At 43.0% G+C, this 16,393-nt stretch overlaps 1 long non-coding RNA gene across 1 annotated transcript in view; it reads right to left on the minus strand.

Annotated features, from left to right (window-relative positions):
- Window positions 1–10,242: 10,242 nt before the first annotated feature.
- Window positions 10,243–16,393, minus strand: part of LOC138842953 (uncharacterized) — a 78,147-nt gene continuing 71,996 nt past the window's right edge. The window contains exon 3 of the long non-coding RNA XR_011377983.1: window positions 10,243–10,290. This is a non-coding gene — a long non-coding RNA (uncharacterized lncRNA). The remainder of the gene's footprint in view (window positions 10,291–16,393) is intronic.

Genomic DNA, 16,393 nt, shown 5'->3' on the forward strand with positions numbered 1-16,393 from the left:
AAGGGTTTGAGCCCTGGTCCGGGAAGATCCCACATGCCGTGGAGCAGCTAAGCCCGTGAGCCACAACTACTGAGCCCACGTGCCACAGCTACTGAAACCCAAGTGCCTAGAGCCCGTGCTCCACAACAAGAGAAGCCACAGCAATGAGAAGCCCGTGCACCCCAACGAAGAGTAGCCCCTGCTCTCTGCAACTAGAGAAAGACCGCGCACAGCCACGAAGACCCAGCGCAGCCAAAAATAAATAAAATAAAATAAATAAATTTTTTAAAAAAAGGACCTCAGGGCAAATCATATCAGACATGCGGAAAGACCCTGAGGCAGGAGTGACCTTGCCATGTTTAGGGAAAATCAAGGCAGCTAGAGTGGCTAGAGATGATAGAAGTGATTGTTCCAGCAAGAGATGAGCTTGAAGAAGTAAACAAAGGCCAGTTCACTAAATTATCCCTGACATTTGATGCAGAACTTGGCACATCTTCAATGATCAATGAATGATACTGAATGGATAACTTCTTTGCCTTAAGCTGGTTCCTCACCAGACTTCCTTTCTCTTTACCATGAGGAATGCTTTTCCATATTTTCTGATATTCAAAAAGCTGTTAGGACTGGGAAAATTCAAGAAAGAGTTCATGTTTAAGCAGAAAGGACTGAAAAGAACTTCCCAAGCTGGGCTCAACTGACCTCATACATGCTACAAACATTTCTTGAATGCCTACTCAGTTCCTGCCCTAGGATACTCCAGCTCCTTGTTTCCATTTGGAAGGTAAAACTAGTCCTGTTTGGGCTTCCCTGGTGGTGCAGTGGTTGAGAACCTGCCTGCTAAGGCAGGGGACACGGGTTCGAGCCCTGATCTGGGAGGATCCCACATGCCACGGAGCAACTAGGCCCATGAGCCACAACTACTGAGCCTGCGCGTCTGGAGCCTGTGCTCCGCAACAAGAGAGGCCGCGATAGTGAGAGGCCCGCGCACCGCGATGAAGAGTGGCCCCTGCTTGCCACAACTAGAGAAAGCCCTCGCACAGAAATGAAGACCCAACACAGCAAAAATAAATTAATTAATTAATAAACTCCTACCCCCAACATCTTAAAAAAAAAGAAAAAACCTAGTCCTGTTATTCCCCAGAGGTAAGGAAACTGAGTCTTATCCATGAGTCACCCTGGGCTCAGGCAAGAAGTTCAAAGCTCTAAATGGACTGTAAACACACAAGAGTCCCAAGTCCTAAGAGTCACTAGATCAGCAGTTGAGAAGGTCAGCCTGAGAGTCCTTGGACTTGGATTTAAATTGTGGGTCTGCCACTTTCTAGCTAAGTTGTCCTGGGCCAGCTACGTCACCTCTCTGAGCCTCAATTTCCTCATCTGTATTATGGGGATAATAATAATATCTTACTCATGTGAGGATACATTCTTAGTATACGTATAGTCCCTCCTCTCTATACCTTGACATAAAGTGTTGATAAGATAGCAAATGCTTATTTTATTATTATTAATAATATTATTATTTAGATAATTTTGCCTCATAAAAGAACCTGAGGAAAACTACTTGTCCTGAAAAGTGCAGCCAGAGTGTGGTATCAGAGGAAGAATGTTGCATTAGAAGCCATGAATCCCAGCTTCTGGTTCTAGCTCTGATCCCTACTTGCCGTGTTATCGTAGGCAGCTCATTTTCCCAATCTGGGCTCTGAATACCGCGGTTTGCCTCTCAGCTCAGAAATTCCAGGTTCCTTTACCTCTAGAGCAGAGCATCGAGGCAAGCAAAGGCTATGCTTCCCCACACCTGCAGTGCCTTTCCCGGTGGAACCAAAATCCATCCAGCTGCCTCAACCCTTTGGTCCTGTGTATACTGGCACATACACAGCTTCCACGTGGGCATGACTATGTCAAAACAAGCTTTCCTCTGCCCCAAGGGGTCAACCTCACTTCTGAAAATCAAGCAGCTGACTGAGTCCAGGTCCAAGCATCGTGGGAGCTGGAGCACAGAGCAAAGCATGTGCATTCACATTCCACGATGATTATGTCCAGTGATGCAGGAACCAGCTTCTTGACAGGGAGGAAGTTCCTACAGGTTGGCGTGACCTTCCTAGCCATGTGTTTATTTGACAGCCCAAGGCAACGAACTCACAGACGGGAAGGGAAGAGAGAAGGAAGGGAAGGGATAGAAAGGTTATTTAAGCACAAGAGCATCCTCTCGGGTCAGCCAAATACATTTAAAACTGTAACAACAGGAGATCATATAAGCAGGTTGAGAAAAAAGAAGATAATCAGAGACTCAAAGGACCTAGGGAGATGCTGAAACCGGGAAACAGGTACTTTGTCTACTTAGTACTTAGGTGCATTAATTGTTACTGAATCCACTTGGCACGTCATAAATACTCAAGAATTATTTGTGAAATGAATGAATGACGGGAAAACATTATTGTTGGCTAGAGCTACCAGTGAAGGTGTTTCAGGTTAAATGGGTTGTGGGAGATGGGCAGGATTTGGATTGCCAGAGGGGGGAAGTAATTAAGGAAGAACACCAGCTTTAACACAGATCCTCAGGAGAGAATCAGGTTGGCCTGGTGTGTTCAGAGACGTATTAGTCAGACGAAGCGAGGCTACGCTGAGGTCAATTTCCCTGGAATCTCGGTGACTCAATATAATAAAGGTTGATTTCTTACTCAAGTTGTATGCCCAGTGCAGGCTGTCAAGGAGCTCTGCCCCACGTACTCACTCCAGGACCCAGGCTGATGGCAGCACTGATATCTGTCAGTTAGCTGCATCATTTGCAACATGAGTTTTTATGGTCACCACAGTAGGGAAAGAGATCTCGTGGAGAACTTGAATAAGCTTGGATTCAGTGGATTGACAATAAAGCAAAAAAGACAGAGGTTAGACTTAAGGGGAAATTTTCTGGCCCTCAGAGTTGCAGAGGTTCCTAAAATGGGGGAAAGCAGTGAGTCTCCCTCCTTAGAGCTATCAAAGCACCATAGAGATATTTCCCTGTATCCCCAAAATTTCTCCAAAATATGCAGGGAGGATATTTCTCCAAAATAAGTGGGCATAGCTAACAGGACATCAGAACTGTATTCCCACTGCTGGTCTAACCGATCTCCATGCCAGTTGGGCAGATTCCCCACTTCTAGAAAGATACCTGTTATTCTTAAAATATCCATCAATCGTCCCAGAGATCTATGATAGCAACCAAGTTCCAGACCCTTAATCTCAGAGAAACAGTGATTCTAAAATTATGAGAAAGGCACTGAGCGTGGTAATCATATTTAGGATATAGGAATAAGTAAAATATACTTACCTCACTGAACAGAGATGATCATTGAGGGTAATCGTAGATCTCCCAGACATCCCAACATGTGGTAGATATTATGGCAGACTGTATTTTTGAAAACTAGCTGCAATACCATCTCCAGTCTCATCATTTATTCTTAAAATATGACTTTGACCTTTCTCATTGAAAGGAGGCCGTGTGATCCCTCTGTTTGAATCTGGGTAGGCTTATGACGGTAGTGAAAGTAGCATCATGACTTCCAAGAATAGGTCACAAAAGGCAACGCAGCTTCTGCCTGCTTTTCTTGGGACACTCACCTTTGGATCCCAGCTGCCATGCTGTGAGGAAGCCCAATCAGCTTCGTGGCAAAGTCACATGTTGGTTTCCCAGCTGAGAATCCAGCCTCCTAGAACTCAATTGCTATGCTATGAGGAAGCCTGTACTCTCTTCCCACAAAGGAAGACTGCATAGAGAAGCCATGTGCGTGTGTTCTGGTCAACAGTCCAGCAGAGATCCCAGAGCACCAACCACCAGACATGTGAACGAACGTGCTGTTAGAGTCTTCCAGTGCCCAGCTGTCAAGTCACCCTTAGCTTTTGAGTCTTTCCTGCTGAAACTCAGGCATCCTGAAATAGACACAACTAATTCTCATATTGCCCTTTCTGAAACCCTAACCTCTAGAATAATAAAATGGCTATTTTATACCACATGGATTTGGGTAGTTTGTTATACAGCAATAGAAACCAGAATGGCTACTGAGTATAGCTGGATCATCTAAGGCTTTAGTCTAATGATAACATTCTGGTTACCAGAGCATTCTAGTTAGTTCACTGGCTGTCTACTAAGTCACCATAGTGCCAGGATTTCAGAGTTGAGTTGAAAGTTTACTGGTCCTTAGTAGCAAAGCGTTTTTGTTCTTGCTACATCCAAAAACAGCATTCCCCAAAAGATCACCCCATAAGGTTATGTGTGACCTGAGTTTTCCCAGGACTCTGCAGTGGGGGATAGGATTGAGGTCATATTCAGAGAAGTAAGTTTAATTTCATTAGCTTATGTCCCCAGACATTAAATCTTCTGTTAACTGCTCTTATTATTTCTGAGACTCTCTAGGGATGTCTTGCCTTTATTTACAGAGTCTTCTTGTGTTCTTCCAAATCTAAGCTCCCTTACTGATTTTGGTATTGAATTATTTTTCATACTGTTTGCTATCCTTCATTTAAGATCTCACTCTATGGGAGAATTATGCGTTCCTGTTCCAGTGATGTCAGAGTCAGTCAAGTGACTTACTTTGGCCAGTGGCATATAGACAGAAGTGGCATATACCACTTCCAAGCACCAGCTCTAAGATCTTTTAAGAGCCATTGAGTGGTTTTACCATATTCTTTTTTCTTCCCCCTCTACTGTAAGGTCATCAAGGCCCAAGATATTGTTTATTCCATGGACATATAACATGAGCAAGAAATAAATCTTCATTGTTGTCAAGCACTGGGATTGGGGGTATTTCTCACTGCAGCACAACTTAACCTAAACTGATTGATACACTACTAATGCCTCACTATTGAGACAGCACTGATGCTAACGCCAAGAGCTAACCTAACCTCCCGGAGCTTCCACAGCTGATACCTCGGTAGTGTTAACATGGGTACCTTTGCCCTCTATTATCTCCCTCAAGTCAGATCCATGTTGAGTTCCAGAAAAAAATAAGGGGAATACTCTTCACCTCTACATGGTGTCACCTAGGACCTAAATCAGAACTCTTTGTGCCTAGCAGACCACAAAACCTAGTGACAGCAGTTCCTGCAGCTTTTGCCTCTACTCCCTCTGCCCCAAGGATACAGAAATAGATTCCAAGATTCTCTATTCTGGGAAATAGGTTTTCTGTCATTTTTGCCATTCTTTCCCTTTTCTTCCTCTCTGAGATGTTTCACTTCCTCCTCACATTTCCCTTTCTCTCATGCAGATTAAGACATGCAAAATCACTCCTGTGGGCTTGGGTCCTATCACTTTATCAGACACTCCCAGACATATCTGAGTCCCAGATCAATAAGACAAGATACCACCTCTCTCTCCTTCAAGGACAGTCTATAATTCTTCTTCCAGATACCCCCATGGGTAGCACCCTGGCTTTCTTTGGTAAGATTCCTTCATCAAGGAGATGGAGCCTCCCTCTAGCATCCTTTATAAGTAGCAACTCCGTGCCCACTTTAGCCCATCCTACTTCTTTTTTTGTTTGTTTATATATTTATTTTTTAAAATTTGTTCAATAGTTAAAGGTTACTTTCCATTTACCGTTATTACAAAATATTGGCTATATGCCCCGCCTTGTATATACAGTACATCCTTGAGCCTATCTTACACCCAATAGTTTGTACCTTCCACTCCCCCATCCCTATATTGCTCCTCCCTCCTCCCCACTGGTAACCACTAATTTGTTCTCTGTAATTTGTTCTCAGACTCTGTGAGTCTGCTTCTTTTACGTTATATTCACTAGCTTGTAGATTTGGTTTTATTTTGTTTTTTGGTTTTTTGGCTGTGCTGGGTCTTAGTTGCGGCATGTAGACTTCTTACTTGTGGCATGTGGCCTCTTAGTTGTAGCATGCAGGCTTCTTAGTTGCAGCATGTGGGCTTCTTAGTTGCAGTATGTGGGCTTCTTAGTTGTGGCATGCGGGCTTCTTAGTTGCAGCATGCGAACTCTTAGTTGCGGCACGCATGCGGGATCTACTTCCCCAACGAGGGATCAAACCCGGGTCCCCTGCATTAGGAGTTCAGAATCTTACCCACTGGACCACCAGGGAAGTCACATCTTGTAGATTTTTAGATTCCATATATAAGTGATATCATACAGTATTTGTCTTTCTCTGTCTGACTTATTTCACTTAGCATAATGCCCTCCAAGTCCATCCATGATGCTGCCAATGGCAAAATTTTGTTCTTTTTTATGGCTGAGCAGTATTCCAGTATGTGTGTGTGTGTGTGTGTGTGTGTGTGTGTGTGTGTGTGTGTGTATAATACATGTTCTTTATCCATTCATCCGTCGATGGGCACTTAGGTTGCTTCCATATCTTGGCAATTGTAAATAATGCTGTTACGAACACTGGGGTGCACATATCTTTTTGAATTAGCGTTTTATTTTCCGTTATATACCCAGGAGTGGAACTTCTGGGTCATACGGGAAAAGAATTTGAAAAAGAATAGAAAAAATACATTTTTTAAAAACCACAGTGAGATATCACCTTACACTTGTCAGAATGGCTAACATCAAAAAGAACACAGATAACAAGCATTGGTGAGGATGCGGAGAAAAGGGAGACCCTTGGACACGGTTGGTGGAAATGAAACTTGGTGCAGCCACTGGGGAAGACAGTGTGGCAGTTTCTCAAAAACCTGAAAATAGATCTACTCCTTTATTTTTATTTTTCTTGTTAGCATTTACCATCGTCTGATATGTTATCCAATTGTTTACACTCTGCATCCTCCTCTAGAATGTGTGCGTGTTTATTGCCCTAGTACTAGCATCTAGAACAGTGTTTGGTATATAGTATGTGTTCAATAGATATTTTTTGAATAAAAATAATGAAAACTCTTTCGATTTAAAATAATAGTATTGAATGGAGCCTTGGACTTTCAAAATGAATCCCATGGAGATCCACTCCATGTGGAGAGAGTATTAGTTCTTCTACTCACAGGTCAGTTGGACCACTCTGATTTTATTTGCTGTATCCAGGAGGGGCTAGAGGTTAAGATTTTATTTGCAAAGGAGGGTCAACTTAAAAAGAATTTGGGAATCACTGATACAGGCCAAATCACACATTGAGTGGATGGATAAACTGAGGTCTAGCAAGGGGAGGATGTTTACCAGATCGCTCAGCTGGTTAATGACAGTGTCAGGCCCAGGACACAGCTCATTCATTGATTTACTTTGCATCATTGGGATGTAAAGATCTGATTAAGGTGACTTAATCGGACATTGCTTCTTCCATGAACTGTGGAGTCAGGACACTGAAATGAAACTGAGTTCAAGGACAGCAGCACCTCCTTGTTAATAATCCTCCCCTGTGACACCAAGGTGGAAAATTCCAAGATCTGACTCTTTCTGACTGGCAAAGTCCATTTCCCTGTCTGATTTCGTGCGCACGTGTGTGTATTTATATTCCGTCAAGTACTGTAGGTGGCAGATTTCATTCAGTTGTGACCAACTCTTTTTAGATAGTCAGGCACTTGTGGTTTGGGTCCTTGTCTCAATGGAGGGTCCCTCTGCTACAAATGAGAAGCGCCCAATGGCTATTCTTTATCTCACAGAGGAGGAACTGGGGAAGGGGAACTCCAGGGCCGGGGGGTTCAGTAGTTCAATGACATTATCAAACTCCCAGGTGTCATTTCTCAGCACGTTTGTCTTGTTCACACTTCCTTATGGCCCCGTGAGAGCTCCTGACTCATGAAGATGTCATGAGTGGAGACCGAAAAGGGGACATCTCCTCCCTGTGTCCCCTGTTATGAGAAAGGAACAATTAGCTAGAGGTCTGCCTTTGGCATTCTCCCCACATGCCCGTGCTGGAACCAGTTTGCGTGACTCACACGACCTGAAGGGCGGGGCTCCTGCAGGAAGGGAAAACAAAATCAGAATTCTGTTGGTGTGATGATTAGTTTTACGTGTCAACCTGGCTAAGCTCTAGAACCCAGTTATTCACCTAAGTTTATGTGTTGCTATGAAGGTGTTTTGTAGATGTGGCTAATATCTATAATCAGTTGCCTTAAGGAAAGAGGATTATCCTTGATAATCTGGGTGGGTCTCATCCAATCAGTTGAAAGGCCTTAAGAACAGAAGTGAGATTTCTCTGAGGAAGGAGGGATTCTGCCTCAAGACGCATCGGCTCTGGCCCTTGAGTTTCCAGCCTACCAGTCTGCCCTGCAGATTTGGGACCTGAGACGCATGCCCAGTACTCAAATGTGCATGTGTGTGTGACCTGAGATACATACTCAGTACTCAAGTGTGCATGTATGTGTGTGCGTATGTGTGTGTATAATATATACATTTATTGATTCTTTTTTCCCTCTGGTAGAACCCTCACTGGTACTCTTAACTAGAAAGAAATTGGGGAACAGCTATTAGGTAGAGAGTCAAGATTCTTTTTTTTTTTTAACCGAACGATGGGGTTTTCAAGAATACACCATTTATTCATTTATTCAACAAATACTTTGAGCACTCGCTTTTACATTTATTCATAAATATTCTGTGTATTTTCTGGATACTTGAGAGAACAAAATGGACCAAAAGTCCTACCCTATTTTAAATCAATACCCTCTGATATATGCATTCATGTCATCCTAAAATTTACCTTGATAGCACTTATCACAGTGCATTTATACAGTTATTTTGTGATTTAAAAAAAAAATACATGTGTGGCTCCACCATTGGACCTTCAGTTTTGTTTGGGAAAAAAAGCAAATATTAAGAGGCATAAGGAGATTTAAGCAGTGGAGCAGACGTGGCAGATTTCTGGTGCTCGCACATACCTGGCTCTCCTCTCCTTCCTGAGCAGACAGAGGACGATACTTTCCATCCCCTGGAAGTAAGGTGGGGCCTGTGACTAGTTCCATCCAATGGCCTATAAATGGAAATGATGGGTGTCACTTCTAGACTGAGACTTATAGAAGCTAGCGTGGGTTGTGCTTGCCTGTCTCTCTGATATATCCACCCAAAGAGCCGTGTATCAAATATCATCACCTTTGGGAGTTAGTATTTTGACATACGAATTCTGGGAGGGACCCAAACATTCAGATCGTTGCAATGGCTCTTTCTGACTGCATGAGTGATTCCCAGAGAGGGCTGATGGCTGAGACATCCACTGATGACCAGCCGTGACACAGCGCCTCAGGCCAGATAGGGCTCCCATCACTCACTCGACACCTTTTCATTGAGTTCCTACTATGTGCAAGGTATCTGCTGGGTAATGAGTTCACAGATGTGAACACTGACCTCAAAGTTTGGGAAAGTAGATGCATAAACAGGCAACTGCAATATACAAGAGGCTTTTGGGGGTTTTGTTTTAATTGAAGTGTAGTTGATTTACAATGTCGTGCCAATCTCTGCTGTACGGCAAAGTGACTCAGTTATTCACACAGAGACATTCTTTTTTTTATATTCTTTCCCATGATGGTTGATCACAGGATATTGAATATAGTTCCCTGGGCTGTACAGTAGGACCTTGCTGTTCATACAACTCAACAACAAAAGAACAAACAACCCAACTGAAAAAAAAAGGACCTAAATAGACATTTCTCCAAAGAAGACATACAGATGGCCAGTAGGCACATGACAAGATGCTCAATGTCACTAATTATTAGAGAAATGCAAATCAAAACTACAAGAGGTTTTAAAGAAGTATCCGTGCTACTAACAACAGTAACAGCAATTATAATAAATGGTACAAAGTAATGAGCACTTATTCTACACTAAGCCCTCTTTTTAGGTTTTACCGTGTATGACTTTACTCAATCCTTACCACAAAGAGGCAAGTGCTAGTATGATTCCCATTTTGCAGATCAGGAAAATGAGGCTCAGAGAATGAAATGATTGGCCTCATTTAAAAAGCTAGAAGACTCAGGTCATAACTCATGTTCCATATTTAAAGCTTTTGCTGGAAATGGCTACATAGCACTGCTTCCTACTACGTGCCTAGTACCGGCCCTAGACCATGATGGGTGCCCTCAGTAAATAACGGCTGACTGAATTAGCAACCGCTACAATAGAGTCAGTACAGGAGCCCGGGAGGCCAGCAGAGGGGCGTTACTGAAACAGTCTAAGCCAGTGGTTCTCAAAGTATGGTCCCTGGACCAGCAACAAAGGGAAATTGGTAGGCATGCAAATTCTCAGGCCTCCAATCCAGACCCACTGAAGCAGGAATTCTGAGGATGGAGCCCAGGAATCTGCATTTGAAAGGTCTTCTGGGCATTTCTGATACACAACACAAGCTCAAGGACCTTGCTTCTCAAAGTGTCGTCGATGGACCGTCTGCATTGTCGTCACCCTCCTGCGAGCAAATGAGAAACGCAGAAGCTCAGATCCCACCCCGGACCTACCGTTCAGAATCTCCATGTTAACTACATCCCCCCAAAGATTCTCCTGTAAATTCGAGTTTGAGGAGCCCTGATCCAGACTGTTAGTTTTCAAACTTACCTACTCCTGGGAATCACCTGGGGAGTTTTCAAAATGACTGATGCGTGGGTCCTCCCTCTAGAGATTCTAGTTCAGCTGGTCTGGGGTGTGGCCTGGACATCAGACTCTAAAACTCCCCAGATGGTTGTAACGTGCAGGGGAAGTTGAGACTCGTGGGGAATCCAGGACTCTAAGAAGGCTTCCCAGGGAGGCAGCATCTAAGCTCAGTCCTGCCCCCAAGGTGGGTGTGGCCCGGAGAGGGACAGAAAAAGCCAGAGCGTTTTGGGTGCAGCTGCCACCACTATTTCTCCCAAATCAAGGGCTGTCAATCCACCCCCTGTTCACAGCCTCAGATTCACGAAAACGCTTCAGGCAAGGGTTCAGAGGCAGGGCAGAACGAGGGAGAGGTTTTGTTACATAAAGCCTGCATTCTCCGAGCTGTGCCTTCATTAATTTCAAAGTAGCCTGAGTGATAGGGGGAGGTTGGGGGCAACAATACAGGTAATAAAAAGACTTTCAAAAAGTCCCTCGTTTCTTCTTGGCTTGCCTCCCGGCCGACCCACCCAATCACAGTCAGAGAAAAAGGCCAGCCTGTAAGTGTCCAGCCTTTGCAGAGGCTGCCAGAAAAGAAGAAGCAGGGCCAGTGAGAGCATAGAACTCAAGCGGAGAAGGAATCGGTAGGGCCAGAGAGAGAGGGGCCTCCGGGAGTTTGGAGCAGGTGGTGGAGAGGGCAGGGGTGAGGAGGACGTGGAGGAAAGAGTGACTTGAGCAAAGAAGGGTCTAGATTCTTCGGAATTGGCCTTCTGGGCTCCAGCACGGGAGCCGTTTCCATTGCACCCACTTCCCCACCTCCACCTCCTCTCATCTCCTGTGACTAATGATTTTGACCCTTCCCCAACCCGATCTGCAATATCTCAGGCCTCTGTCATAGTCGGCTTCCGGCCATCCGCAGGTCAGATGGCTCTGAGCACAAGTGCGCCAACCTTGCAGCAGTCAGAAGGCAACAGGACGTAGCCAAAGGCAGGTTCCCCAAATACCCCCAGGGCCCAAGGTTTGCTCTCCTTCCTTCCTTTCCCCCTCCCCTATCTTGTTACCATGAATTACCCTTTTTTTTTTATTGTAGTTGATTTTCAATGTCTTGCCAATCTCTGCTGTACAGCAAAGTGACTCAGTTATACACATTCTTTTTTTTATATTCTTTTCCGTGATGGTTCATCACAGTATATTGAATACAGTTCCCGGGGCTATGCAGTAGGACCTTGCTGTTTATCCATTCTAAATGTTGTCGATTCTTCTCTCACTTTTGGGGCCCCTCTCTTCCAGGCCCTAGCTGAGGAAGAAATGTAAGGCAATGGTAAAGTGACAGTGCACCAGAATGAGTTCATCACAGGAAACGCTTTTCTAGAGAGACCCCTTCCAGAGGGTATTTTCGCAGAACAAATTCGGAGCCGTCACCCCACATGCTCTTGGAATTCCTCTTGGGGAATGGCCTTTGGAAATGCCTAAATGGACATTTCAAAGCAAAGCACAAAACGCATTACAATTATGCTGTGCGTTCATTTTTTTAAAAATTCATGTTTGCACCCTAGTTCTTTGACCCCGAATGAATGTACCTAAGTGAATCACCCATTTTATTCTTTTTTTCCCCTTTAATGTCTTTAATGGAGTATAATTGCTTTACATTGTTGTGTTAGTTTCTGCTGTATAACAAAGTGAATCAGCTATACATATACATATATCCCCGTATCTCCTCCCGCTTCCATCTCCCTCCCACCCTCCCTATCCCACCCCTCTAGGTGGTCACAAAGCACCGAGCTGATCTCCCTGTGCTATGCGGCTGCTTCCCACTAGCTAGCTATTTTACATTTGGTAGTGTATATATGTCCATACAACTCTCTCACTTCGTCCCGGCTTACCCTTCCCCCTCCCCATGTCCTCAAGTCCATTCTCTACATCTGCGTCTTTATTCCTGTCCTGCTCCTAGGTTCTTAAGAACCTTTTTTTTTTTTTTTTTTTAGATTCCATATATATGTGTTAGCATATGGTATTTGTTTTTCTCTTTCTGACTTACTTCCCTCTGTAGGACAATCAACACTATGTACAATAACCAGGACGTGGAAGCAACCCATGTGTCCATCGACAGATGAATGGATAAAGAAGATGTGGCACATATATACAATGGAATATTACTCAGCCATAAAAAGAAACGAAATTGAGATACTTGTAGTGAGGTGGATGGACCTAGAGTCTGTCACACCCATTTTATTCTTAATGCTTCTCCCTGAGTGATACTCGACTCTTTCCCCAGGTTAAAGCTACCCTCAAAGTTTGCAGATCTAGCCACCAAGAAAGAAACGGTCCCAAAAAAACCAAACAAGAATCTGAAGAATATGCTCCTCTTTCCCACCCCCCACTCCCAAAAAATCAACTTCTAAAAATACTCTGAATTATGACAGAATCTTCAGGAGAAATGTCCAGCCTCTGAAAGACAACTTTGGCAGAGCAATACTTACTTGAAGGGATGCTCTCTAAAATCGTTAAGGGTTTTCTTAGTCACGATTAATGAACTCAGTCCCGCTTCCTCTTTTATGTGCACAATAGTATCTGGGACAATCCCAGCTTTCAGCAACTCAGATTTTCCAGGCATCTTTCCTCCTCAGGATAAGCAACAAAGGGAACAAGCACATACTTAACTAAGTATTATAGGATGTGGTTTTCTGTTTTATTTTTCCTCTTTGATTCCTCTCCTCTCCTACCTTGAAAGGAAAGATTATTTTCACACCAAGTTAAATCCATTCAACAAGTATTTTCTGCATGCAAAGCCCTGTTTCACATGGTGTGTGGGAATCCCAGCCACCTAAGTTGTGTTTTCTCATTTATTTTCCTCTAGGGTGCCAACAGAGAGAAATGGGTTCAGGTTGCCCAGGACACTGTGTTGAGAAGGATTCTGAGGTCCAGATTCAGTGGGAAAGTACACATATGGCTTCTTTCTCCTTACATTTAATAGACATTCAAATATTTTGAATGAATAAGTGGGGGACAAAAAAGAGAACTGCATCCATAAGTGGTGAGACCTACCAGTTGGGCAAGAGGAAGTGAATCACATCATGTCCACGGATTCAAGTGAACTTTTAGAGTAATACTCATTCCAGACGGTTGCCAGAACAGACTCCCTTCCTATTTCCAGTGTTAAAAGTCACAGTATAGGTGGGTTCCCCACTGAAATAGTTTACCTTGAAGTATACTTTGCCCCATTCTGCTGAACTAGAATGGCCACACATGAAAGTATAGAAAAGACTAAAGAATTGCTCTAGAATTAAGCAGAATGAAAGAGACGTGAAAACTAAATGTAACCAGCAATTCTGCACTGGACTTTCGCTACAGACAACTCACTGAGTGGAACCTGAATGGGATCTGAGAACTACATGGTAACAGTATATCAATGTTAACTTCCTGATATTTATTCATGGTTATAATTTGGTTATACGGGAAATGCCTTTGATTTTAGGAAATAAACATCAAGTAGTCAGGGCTAAAAGAATTTACCTTGTTCACAGATATAAATGACATCTTACCCTGTTGCGCCCAATACGAAGATGAAATTTACCTCCAGCAAATATACCCAGAGTTTCCTAATAAACACTCTGGCCAACGGAAAAGAAAAAAAAACAGTCAACAGAAATATGTTGGAGAGCTGAATTAATATATTTAGGTCTAGCTTGGCGCTCTTTGTAGCTTGTGCTGAGGAGAAACTTTCCAACTCTCATGAAATATGCTTTAAAAGGAGAATATATTTTGAGATGGCCATCAAACTTTGCAGCAAAAGAACGGACTCGGAACGTTATGAGGTCTTAGGTCTTATAATATTATGAGTTGTCACAGCCTGGGGCAGTCATAGAGATTTCATGGCTTTTACTCTAGAAGACGAAGAATTCCAGGCACGTTTCTAAACTAGTATCTTACCGTGAAATACACCTGTCAACGTTCCTGATTCTTTGAAAGATGTGCTTTTAAAAAATATATGCCCCAAATGGAAGAAACGTTCCCAAATCACAGTTCTCAGGGTCGGGTTTGTGTAAGAAAGTTTTGGTGAACAAATAACTGAACAGATGCCGGAAAACCTAAGGCTTTCATTTGAGTAGAGGAGAGGGATTTATTAGACCACTAGATTAAAATTCCTGTATTTAAGACATATTTCACAAACACTTAATGGGGTTTTCCCACCCGTTAAGAGCAAACCAAGGGCACAGTGTTCCATTTTAATAGGAGCAGTAACTTCACTTCATTTATAGACTAAACTGACAGAAAAAAAAAAAAAATACCAGGGTAGCTCTGGCCAGAGAAAACATGACTTAATACAAGCGCTCAGGCAACATATTAGAAATAAAGATCTGTCTGTAGCCTTGGTAATTTCTTTTCCTTTTTCTATTTTTGAGAGGGGGTGGTGATTTGGAAGAAAAAAAATCCTGTGGTTGGTATCTAATGAAGTTAACACTTCTGGGGCAAGACGTCTATTACCTGAAAACGTCATGAATTATAATTACAGAACAACCTATTTACTCATGGAGGAACACAGGGTCAAACAGAAAACGCTGCCAAGAATCTCAGCTTTTGCCTGGGAAATACTGGCAACTGGCATAAAGCAAATGGTCTCGGGATGGGGCAAAGGCAGGAGGGACAAAGAGATCTGGTTTGAAATCCATACGCTGTTTAGCAAACACACGTAAAGAGATTTATCGTGGAGAACCATGGAGATCTATCCTTTTGATAAACTGGCCTCAAAAGACGAAGAGACAGCCCCACATCTATCTCACAGAATTACAGACTCTTAAACTGCTGGTACAGGTAGAAAGCAGGTGTAACACTTTTTCAGGGAAATTTGGAAACATCTGTAATAAAACCTTAAATAAGATGAGTACCCATCTCTAGCAGTACATCCGAAGGAAATAATTAAGCAATCTTCCAAAAAGATATACACTTACATGCAAGGATGTTTATCGTAGAGCTGTCTACAGGTGTAAAGTATTGGAAAGGAGCTAACTATTCATTGATAGGCAATTGGTTAAGTCAGAGTAATCCACAAATGAGCTACCATGTGGCCTTTATGAAGCATGACATCTATTTGTATGTGTTGCTTAGGAAGATGTCTCGATACATTAAGTTTAAATGGCAGGAGCTTAAGAAATCCAAAGTATGATTTCATTTTTTCGTTAAAAAATGAATGTATATATGTGTGTATAGTTTTTGAAAAAAGATCAAACTAACATCTACAGGACTACCAAAAACAGTTACTCTTTGTAGGTAGAATAACGAGAAAATGTTCAGTTGCTGTGTATGTCACATTTCCATATTGCTTGGATTTGTAGACAAATGTAGATCACATTATAGTTAGAAAAGTCTCTAAAGATATTGCCGGGAAAGGAAAAGAAAGTCTCTTTCAGAGAGTTGATCTCCTTTTCCTCTAGATGCTGAATTCGGACACGCCTACTTTCTAACTTTTGCCAGCTGTTGACACTGGGGGAGTCCATCCTCCACTCTGTAATGTAAGGACATTCCTTTCCTCCTAGGCTGGTGACGAGGATTAGGTGAGGTAATGTTTGCACAAGGCCTGGCCTGGTGCCTGGCACACATGAGGAGCTCAGCTAAAGAAAAGAGTGAGCGCCTTTTCCATCGAACAGGTGCAACGCACGTGATCTGCACCACGAATGGCTGTAACCAAGGGGATGCAGGAGGATGCCTGCTCGGTGTCTTGCCTTCTGCTTGGCACTTTCTGGATGATAAACAACCTAGTTGATGTGGTATCTCCACTTAAAGCTGGGAGATGGGTAACCATGATTAGTAACATGTCTAAAGCACCTACTAAGTGCCAGGCACTGTTCGGGCTCTTTAATGTGATAAGTCATTTAATCATTCAAATCACTATTGTAGATCAACATTATTATTATTATGCCCGGGTTAAGAAACCAAGGTACAAATAA

This window comes from Globicephala melas, chromosome 13 (assembly GCF_963455315.2).
Source record: "Globicephala melas chromosome 13, mGloMel1.2, whole genome shotgun sequence".
In the NCBI taxonomy this organism is placed as follows: Eukaryota; Metazoa; Chordata; class Mammalia; order Artiodactyla; family Delphinidae; genus Globicephala; species Globicephala melas.